Raw genomic sequence first — 10,829 nt, 5'->3', positions numbered from 1 at the left:
GAATGATTGGAGTCCTGAAATAGAACTTGCATTAATATAGCATCCTTGCATCTCCCAGAAATGTCCTAAGGTGCTTCACCTGCACTGATGTATCTTTCAAGTGCCATGATTAATATGTATGCAAATGCAGTTGCAAATAATTAATGATAAGACCTGAGAACAATGTTTGCTTAGCCTGTTTATTTAGGTGGCCTTGCTGGCCAGGCATTTGAGGGCTATCGTGACCTTTCATTTCCCTCTGTGTACCAGTACAGATAGACTTTGATTTAAAACTTTTCTTGAAGGATAGTGCAGCTATCTGAGTGTCCTCTGATTTAGAGATGAGAGTGCCACTGTATTTAGTATCATCTAGCTCAGGTGCGTATTCTCTGGTCTGGTCTTTAGTCTTTAGGGCAGCTCGATTGGCGTAGCAGTTTGCGCAATGCCCTTACAGCGCCAGTGATCGGGACTGTGGTTTGAATTCCATGCTGTCTGTAAGGTATTTGTATGTTCTCCCCATGTATGAGTGGGTTTTCCCTGAGGGCTCTTGCTTCCCTTCACAATTCAAAGTGTACCGAGGGGTGTAGGTAAATTGGGTGGCATGGACTCATGGGCTGAAGTGACCTGTTACCTGCTGAAGACAAATTGAAACTTGAATTTTCAACAACCTTTGCCCACAAACTGGGAAACAAAATGCAGTAATATTCAACCAGAAGGACTACTTAACACTTCTCAAGCAAACCATAAAGTGGCTAATAATTACAGTCTTGACAGCAATGCACACACTTCATAAATGAATAGCAAAACCGATATTGCGCCTAAGTTTTTGATCATGGAAAATGAGAAAGGCCATCACTATTACAATGGGATCTTGGGCAATTGGGTCAGTGGGGTGAGGAATGCAGATGGGGTTTAATTTGATAAAGTGTAAGGTTAGTAGGTTAAATCAGGGCAGGACATGCCCGATAAATGGTGGGGCCCTCGGGAGACGTAGAACAGAGGGCTATCGGGGTACTGGTGTACGGTTTCCTGAAAGTGGCAATGCAGGTGTACAGGGTGACAAAGAAGGTGAGACAAGCAGAGGTAAATGGAATGAGTTCAGGTGGGCAACTTGGCTGGCATTGAACGAGAAGAGCCAAAGGGCCTGTTTTCATGCTGTACGGGTCCATATAATTCTACCGATGGTTAGAGATCTAGATTCTATGACAGAAAATATTCCACCGGCTACAGAGATGTGTTTCTCCTCAAATAAAATGTCAATCCTTGACTGATGAGCAGCAATTCAACAGTTAAATGAAAAGATTTCTGTTGCAATTCTGGTGCGGAAACAGCAATGAAACAAAATTATTTTTCTACCTTCAGTGACTCATGCATCATATCAAGTAAATCACAAACTAGTAAGATACTTTATCCACTGTCCGTCTGTTACTTACTTACAGTCACATTCTTTTGACAACTGTACATTATTAAAATTCAGTCCTTAAAAATAGTAAAACCTTAATGGACCTCATTTCAGTATGGTGATAAAGAACAGAAATCTTTTTACATTATTCTTTATAGAGTAGAATATTTGAAACTCAGCTCTGGACAAAAGATAAATGTAGTTTGCCATTGTATGTCGCATTACGCTATTACATTTGTTCATGCCTCTCCTCATGAGACTAAAATGTATGGCATTGCTTTTGTTCCCTGTCCTCATTTCTGTCGTATGTGAGGAGTGTGCCATTCCTGCCATAAGTAGTGGTGAGCATATACTGCAGCCGTTTATTTATCTGGGGAATGAGAAGATGGTTTTGTAACAAGACGCCAGGGGCAGAGTTTTAAGTGTAGCCAGCTGAGTGTTCCCTTGAGGAAGGCTTGACTGAAAAGATGGAGGACACCAATTTATCACAGTCTTTGTTCTGCCCCACATTTAATATCAGAGCACCAAATTGCATCAAAAGTACTTTGACAAATGAAACATGTTTTTCGAGCAATATTCAAATTCAGTTGCAGTATGATGATTTGGGTTCCTCGGAGTGGCAAAGACATGTAACCAGCCTTAAAATAAACCTCTGCACCATCTACTGTGGGTTGGGTCTTCCACTGTCAGCAAACAGTTGAAAGTAAAACAGCTCAATTTAATTAGATTGATAGGCAAGGAGACCTATTTTCCCTGGATCTTGCTGCCGGTGTAATTCTGCATGCTCAAAGGACAATTCAAAGTTTGCTTTGATTGGACCACACAATAACTCTTATTTTATTTCAATAGACCCAATTATACTCTGCAGGGAGAGAGGCAAATTTATCACGGCTTCTTCTGCATTTACTTCTCCAACTAGGTAAGATGTCACTAATTCAGGGAAAAAGACCTACAGCATAAGAAAATGTGGTGAAGTGACTAATGTGAGAAAAAAGACTTTATATTTTACAAGCTCAGCACATCCCAAAATGCTTTTTGGCCAATTACATACTTTTGAAGTGTGGTCATTGTTACAATGTGAAAGCCAACCAATTGGAACATGACCAGGTCATCAAATTTTAGTGATTTTGGTTGAGAAATGGATATTACTCAGAGAGGCAGTTTGTGTATGAAATAATCTGTGTTTATATCTCAAATATTAAAATTGTTAGATGCCGTGCTGAATATCTATTTTTAACATCCAACTGTAACTTTTTAAAATCTCAGTTGCTTCTCGTTTTAAATATTTTTGGTTGTTTGAATTAGAATTAGTGGCTGCAACAACAACTCATCCAGTTAAAGATGTGTGGTTTCTTATTGGGATAATAAAAAATCCTTAATAATCATAGTGAAATGGAAAAAGAATGGAGAATGTTAGGTGGGGAAAACAGGGATGCAAATCTTGAGAGTTGGGAACAGAAAATCCATTGTGTTGAAGGTGAAAATGCAAATAGAAGTTCTTGGGGATGATGGTGGTTACTGAGTTGGGAAAGTTCAGATCAGAGGTCAGAGTTGATAATAGACAAAATGCTGTGACATCATCAAGATATTGATTCATTAAGAAACGAATCAGTACAGATATAGGAGAAAAAAGAATTCATGAGACAATTATCTGGTGAGCTTCTGGCATAAAATGAATTGCGTTATACAGTGTTTGTGAGAAAGAAAGCCTTAACAATGGGACTAACTGTGCGTCAGAATATTGAGTGGTGGGGACTATTTTCAATCACTTTCATGAGATGATCTCTCGCATGGTTATTGTGACACACATCTCACAGTCAGTGCAAAGATACCCACAATTACTGAGACTACATTAAAATGAACAGGGCAGATTTCAGTGCACTTCATATTCAGTGAGATCAACGATGCCATGAACTCGGGCAAGTTCAATCTTGCCTCTAATTGTCCGAGCACATTTTATATCCATATTAACTCCACTCACTTTCAAAATCTCACTGAGACAGTTGGGATTTTCAACGGCAAAGTAATCCAATCTATCTGTTAATTGTCTAAAGGAGACTTTAAGTACCTTTCCTGAATCCAGCACCTTGTTTCGCCATATCGTCTACCACGGCTCCTTATTTTCATTGTCTATGCTGCTCCTCTTTGTTCCATTGTTATTGCCGAGCTGTGCTTTTTCTTAAGAGGAAGTCTATTCTAAAGCAAGGTGCTACGCAGGCCTCTGTAAAAAAAAATATTTTAATCTTCTGAAGGTATCAAACTACAGAAGCAGCAGTTTGCTGATATGATGTGAACTCTGGTATCTTTAAAATCGAGCTAAAATTTGGCTAATGTAACTTATAGATTGAAAAAATTATTTTTCTTCTCTTTCTCCAGGGTTGTTTTCTTGCATTTCCTCAGAACTTTGTCAAGTGCAGGTTTCATTAGATCAACACATCATCTCAGCCAGAGGATGGAAATCAAACTTAAAGATGAGCATAATGGAATAATAGAACTGCTCTGGAGAATGGGCATCAACTTGGTCGTTGAGGAGTCTGAAGCCTTGAGATGTTTGTAGAATTAAAAGAATTCTGAAGTTAGAAAGTGACATGCTGTCAAAAGGATGGCAGGGTTATGGGCATTTAAAAAAAAGTCATTCATAGATAGTGAACTTTGCTGGCAAGACCAACATTTATTACAAGGAAATGCTGCGTTGAATTTTGGGTGAAATTACTTTGAAATGACCATTATCTTGATTCACTCTGTTGATGTGCAATCATCTACCACCTGAAATGTACAATCGAATTTCCTTTGCCAGAAAGTGTATTGAAGTAAACTGATAGTTTGAATAGTCCAACGAGCCACACACTTTGTAGCGGATGGCTTGTTGGACTACTTAAGAGGGCAGTTCAGAGATAGCATTTTTCCTGTGATTTGGTGTGGTGTACAGGCTGGACCGCTGCAATCGTGTCTGCCTGTCCCGCATCGGACTTGTCAGCCACAAACGAGCCTGCAGCTGACGTGGACTTTTTACCCCCTCCATAAATCTTCGTCCGCGAAGCCAAGCCAAAGAAGACAGGCTGGACCAGGTAAAGCAGCAGAACCACTCTTATAAAGGACAACAGAAAACTTGGATAGTTTTCACCACAAACTTGTTGTTTCGAAGCTTGGTTACTGACATTAAATTTCTATATCAAATTTATTTAAGTGAATTCAAATAATCCATATACCACAAAGGAGTTTGATTTGAAATCTAAAACAGCTTTATTTTTCTACTGAATAAACACGATCGTTAATATGTTTTTTATATGAGGGACATGGATGATCTAGTTATATGTTCACATTGTTTTGTCACCATTCTGTCAAGTTATATTGCAGTATTACTTCCCTATGTTCATCAAAATGTGAAATTTTATCAGAGTTGAAAGAGAAGATGCAGGTGAAATATGAGGTTTTTAGAGCTGGGGCGATATACCAAAATATGGGGTCAGACTTTCAGGCCTGAGAAGAGGAGAAATCTGTTGATGCCGAGAACAGTGATGCTTTGGAATTCTCTAAAAAGGTTCTATTCCATTTCGTTCCAAAAGGAAGAATGCATGAGGAAGTGCTGCGTTGAATTTGGGGTGAAATTACTTTGAAACGGCCAGTACCTTGAGTCACTCTATTGATGTTGAATCATGTACCACCTGGAATATACAATCTAATTTCTTTTGCCAGGAAGTGTATTGAAGTAAACTGATATTCTGAGGATTAGTTCCAGTATAAAGCTGAAGTAAATAGTCCATTTTCCCCCCCATTGATTCCTATTACAAAACAAAAAATCAATTCAACAGCCATTTTCTGCAACTGACTCCATGGCCTTGAATTAGTCAATTTCAGAGAGCAAACATTGTGTCCTTTATTGAAGATGGTCACTAGCCTGAACCCTTTTATTATTCTGCATCATAGTTTATCCATTTTTTTAGAACTGTTTCACAATAGGATGCTATTGGAGTGTTTTACAGTGAAACATAAAATATTATAATAAATCCTTGTGAAATCCTTATGACAAGTGGAAAAAGTCTTAAGGATTGAATCAAATACACCTTTAAAATACCTGAGTGATATTAATTTGATCTGTCAGGTTGAATCGTTTCTATTAAATACAAAAGGATGGAAGATGAATGGATCTCATCCTTTGAAGCTTCAGTATATGCAATTGCTACAATAATGAAAGGAAATACAGATGTTCTTCGACTTACGATTTTTCAAAGTTACGGCGGTACGGTAGCGATATGCATTCTAATGAAAATACTGTACCTCTACCTAGTTACTTAGTACGGTAATTTCACATTTCACCAGATGGTGGTGTTGGTGTGACTGTCATTATTCGTTATCATGCAACACCTGATGATGTATGCTTTGGCTGGCGCTATATTTTATGATTAAAAATTGGTTTTTTTCAGTGTGGAATAAAAGATATTCAACATTTAATTATAAAATAGGCTTTGTTTTTGATAAATTTGCCCAGCTATAGGCTACGGTAAGTGGTCTGAGCACATTTAAGGCTTTGATGTTCTTTATTGACGTGATTTTTCCACTTACGATGGGTTTGTCGGAACGTAGTCCCATTGTAAGTCGAGGGGCACCTACATATCATTTAGTTTGCTGCTTGACACAATTGCTAATCTTCAATAAAGATAGGTTACATTCAGAATTGCATTTTTTATGCCGACCTACATTGTCCAGGTAAACTTTCAACTGTTTTATAACTCACATTTTTATTGATTTTTGTTTGTCTTCTGATCCATTTACTGATCTCTGCCATAGTTTAGTTTCAACTGTTGAGATATTCACATGGATAAAGGCACCTTTTTTCTTGGTTGGCTCTCCTGATTTGTTGAACAATTCAAACTCCTGCTGGTCCCTCACATATTCTCTCTTCTGCATACTGATTTTCCTTCCAGTTCTGACTCTCTTTGTGTGATGCCCATGGTCCTCGATCACACCATATGGATATCACATCAAATTTTCCCCATTGTCTAAGTTTCACTGCTTATTTGAAACGTGCTAGAATCCATAGAGTGAAATATTGCATGGGTACAGGCCCCTTTGGTTCAACAGGCCTATGTAGAACAAGTTGCTGGCATGAACTAGTCCTATTTGCCTGTGTTTGCCCCATATTCCTCTAAACCTTTCATATCTATAAACCTGCCTTTTAATCATTGTAATTCAATCCATGTCAACCATTCTGGAAGCTTCTTCAATACTCATCATCCTCTGTGTGGGAAAAAAATGCCCCTTAGCCCCTCCTTAAATCTTTCCAACTTCACCTTAAAGCATTGGCCTCTAGATTGAGCGTTCCCTACTCTGGGAAAAAGACTGCAATCATTCAACTAATCTATTCCCCTCATAATATTATCAACTTCTATAAGGTTACCCCTCAGCCTCCTATGTTCCAGGGAACAAAGTCCCAGCCACTTTCCTCCAGTCTCCTTTCATAGCTCAAGCTCTCCATTCCTAATAGCATCCTCGTTGATCTTTTCTGCACCCTTTTCAAATAATGATATCCTTCCTAGAGCTAGTGATCAAAACTGCACACAAGATTTCAAGTGTGGATGTAAAAGTTGGACCCCCCCCCCCCCCCCCCCCATTTTTGGCCTTAGCCGCCCACCCATCCAAGCTCCAAAATTATTTAAAAAAAAACAAGATTTCAGGTGTGGTCTCACCATTGTCTTGCAGCTACTTTGGATTTCACGCCTTCCCCATCCTCTACCAGACAAGCAACACCAACAAATCTACCCACCAGGATATTGGTCCCCATTCAATTCAATGTTTGATATTGTGGAATGCCATTTTCAATTGAATGTCAGAAATGTATTTCAAACAGCAATGTGTTAATATTTGGTTGGACAAATCTTAGAATGTGAAGTTAAATGGACATTAGATCAAATGGTGTGCAACTGGGGAGAAAAATCCAGTGGTGTAGGAAGATTAAATCACACTAAGTAATGGAAGAGAAAACCATGTTATTCCAATGTTAGTGTTTTTGGGAAGTGCAGTGGAATGTTTAATCGAGCTGAGAGACCATGGATAAAAATGGAGTCATTACTGGGGATTGGCCTCACAGGGACAATAGGAAGTAAAGATATATTACTGATGTTTCAGGCCTGAGCACTTCTTCAAGGTATGGGAAGAAGCCAGCAGCACCTGAATAAAAGAAATATCAGGGGGAGGAGTTCAAACCAACAGACAAAAGGGGATAAGTGGAGAACATTGTTTCCAAGAGAGAAAGTGATATTTAGTGATGGTGGAAAGTGATTAAGGGAACAGAAAGATGGTAAGAAAGGCAATTCTCAGAAATCAGAGCTGATGGCAAATATACTACAAGTTAAATTGACTGGACTTGCCAGCCTTTTATAATCAATGGCTGCATGTGTAAGGAACAAAGATATCAATGTGAGGCACTGACAAAAATAGGGATTATAGGTCTTCATTAACCATCAATAATTGATATCAGAAGAGGGAGAGCTGAAGGACACTTAAGGATTGCAACTAAAATGGAAATGATATCAATGCCACATCAAAATAATTGGTCATAAAACAAGTTTGCATACAAGTATAGAGATGAGCGGCAAACATATGCTCTTACAGGTGACGAAAGGCCAGGTTTTTATCAGTTGTATTCATTGAAATAAACACCCTCAAAATAGAATACAGCATTTTGATTTTAATAAAGGGCTTCTTGTAGACCAACATCTTATATTTCTGATTCAATTGCCAAGTATGCTTCAGTGAAGACATTCATCATGTGTATAATATTTTACGGCCATTTAAACTGTGGCCATAGGTTCAATTTGTTCTCCAATAAGTCAAACAAGGATTTTGGAGAGAATTGTAAGCATAAGTGTACGACCTCGAGAGGAGGGGTGGTCGGGGGCGGGGGAGAACTGCCCTTCCAAATTCAGCATGCATGTGCTTGGACCACTTCTGCTCGCAGCCAGTGACATCTTACAGCTAGCTCTGGGTCATTGAGTGAGGAACGGCAGCTGGCAATCCTGCATCTCCAGTCAACCATGGCAACAGGTGAAGATCAGTGCCATTAACCCTGACAAAGGTGGGTGGATGGAATGGAATTTAATTGGAAATGTGGTTACATGAACAATTAAACTGGCGAGAGGCATTGGTTTTGGATTTACCAAGTTCCAAGTTTGAGCGTTGTCGATTTCCATCACTCCCGGCAACATGAATGGGAGCAAAGGACCTTATAGTTGAGGCTTTAGACTAGTCAGAGAATGTGTTTAGACCTCTCCTGCCCACAGTGGGTGGCTGGGTGGAGAGGGAAGGGATAGAAACATGGTTAAACTGGCAGAAGGGCACTGGTTTTTTCTTTGTGCTAACTGTGTATCATCAATTGATAAAAAGACTTTTCATTAGAAATTGGTACAACTCCAAATATCTGAAATCTTATTCTCTGAAATCTTCATTTATCCAAACATTTTTAAAAAGTTCAGATGAATGAGGATATCCGAAACAAATCAGAAATCCTCATTTATCCGAAATGAGGTGGGGAGGTGTCGGTGATTGGCGGTGGCCAGCAATTTTGGGAAGAATTGCACCTTAGTTTTATGCTTAAAAAGCTTTCCATTGTTGTTTGTTTTTGTTTAAACACTGTTCGAAGTGATTTTAAAAAAAAATGACCAGTTATATGAAAAAAAAACATTTATCTGACATAGGCCCGGTTCCTACCATTTCGGATAATTGAAGTTGTACTGTGCTCATGTTTTTATCTGTGTAAAATTTTGGGCAAATCAACCCCTCTTCCCCCTCTTAATCAAATAATCCCCACACCCATTAATGTAAGTATGTAGAACCTTAGCAAGTGGTTGAAATTATAGTATAAATATATTCAAAGGATCGGCCAGACACGTAAGAGGGGGAAAATAGCAGAATATGTTGAATATGCTGGTGCGAAGCAGATTTTAAGGAAGAGGGCGAGTGAAGGTGTAATGATTATGGAGCAAAGACATACGATATTAAACCATAATATGATAGGATCAATGCTAAGGGAGGAAGAAAGAATGGAACACCTGGGGAAAAAAGTCAGTATTGTATTTTGATTATAATTTGGAGTTTGAGCAACACCCCAAAAATAACTCCATTTCCCCTTTAACAATACAGTCTCTTTGAGATAAACTGTCATATCACAAATTACTTTGGCCTCACTAGGCCTTTTCACACCACAGTGTACAAGTGGGTAAACCAGGCAATTTGACCTGTTACCTACCTGGGAATTCCACAATGTGAAAAGGTCGGAACGGGGCAGGGCCAGTCAAAATCGACCAGCCTCTGAGACCTAGAGCAGAGGTAGTCTCGGAGTCCGGCCGAGTTCACCTGCCAATCCCCCTTCTGGCAGTGTGAAGAGACGAATTACTTACCTGGGTAAGCTTCGTGATGTTAGCGCTTGCAGGCGTGCGTGGAAACTAAAATGAGAAACAATTATTTTGACTATCCCCAGCTGTCTGTTGCACCCCCACCCCTGTTCCCGGCCATCTGTTGCGGCCCCCACCCCGTCCATCACCATCATCCGGTAAACTCCAGCAGCAATGCATCCCTGCTGCCTCATCAGGAGTTAGATGGGGGGGAGGCAACGGACAGCCAGGTTGGGGGGCGTGGTGGGCAGCAACCAACAGCCAGGGGCAAGTCTGGGGATGTACACACATGCACAGCCGAGATGTCCCAATTAATAACATGAAGTCTGCAGTGTACTGTTGAGAACGCCTGCCCCTCCCAGTCCTTATATTTCTTCTTTACGATAAGAAATGTAACAACAGATCTCATAAGGTGACAATACTGTGGACTTGGAGTAGTGAGGGGATCCCCTTTGGGACTTCCTGTGAGTGTTACTCATGGTGTCATCACTGGGAGTGGGACTCCCCCCCACCCCCCCCACACCCACTAAAATGCCCGGTAGCTGATTTTGCCGGGAAGTAATGGTGCGGTGTGAAAGATCCGGGAGGCGCAGCCTTCTTGGGAACTTCACCTGGGTCCCAGGAAGGACACCCAGCTTCGGCGGTGTGAAAGCACCTACTGGCTGAAATTTTTTAAACTACTCACCATTTATCGAAGAATTTCAGGCTTTGCAGCTTCTAGAAAGAAATCAGTATTACTTGCATGGTTGACATCTGTGCTCCACGTTACTTTACCATAGTATGGAGCCTTTCACTGTTGATTTAGCCCATACAGCAAATAGGAGCACTGTTCCAGGGATCCATGGTTGGAATCTGAGGTACGAGAGGAAATCTTTCAAGTCTAACAAGTGACTGTTGTCATACACAAGTCTGGCATTGTTGAGCCACATGCGAGTGGCTTCAGGAGGCCCTTGATTAATGCAAACACTACACTAAACCTACAAAAGTAAAGAAAAGAACAGGCCCATTTAGTCTTGCCAGTTTGCTAGCATTATGCATGCAAATTTGCTTCTGTCTTT

General features: G+C 40.0%; 1 long non-coding RNA gene across 1 annotated transcript; it reads right to left on the bottom strand.

Annotated features, from left to right (window-relative positions):
• Positions 1–233: 233 nt before the first annotated feature.
• On the bottom strand, positions 234–9,807 carry LOC138737419 (uncharacterized). Its single transcript, XR_011340897.1, has 3 exons — positions 9,778–9,807; positions 3,450–3,602; positions 234–613 (listed from the first exon to the last, which is right to left on the bottom strand). It is a non-coding gene; the product is annotated as an uncharacterized lncRNA (long non-coding RNA).
• Positions 9,808–10,829: the final 1,022 nt, after the last annotated feature.

Source organism: Narcine bancroftii, chromosome 6, assembly GCF_036971445.1.
Source record: "Narcine bancroftii isolate sNarBan1 chromosome 6, sNarBan1.hap1, whole genome shotgun sequence".
Lineage (NCBI taxonomy): Eukaryota > Metazoa > Chordata > Chondrichthyes > Torpediniformes > Narcinidae > Narcine > Narcine bancroftii.
This window is presented reverse-complemented; position numbering and strand designations above follow the sequence as displayed.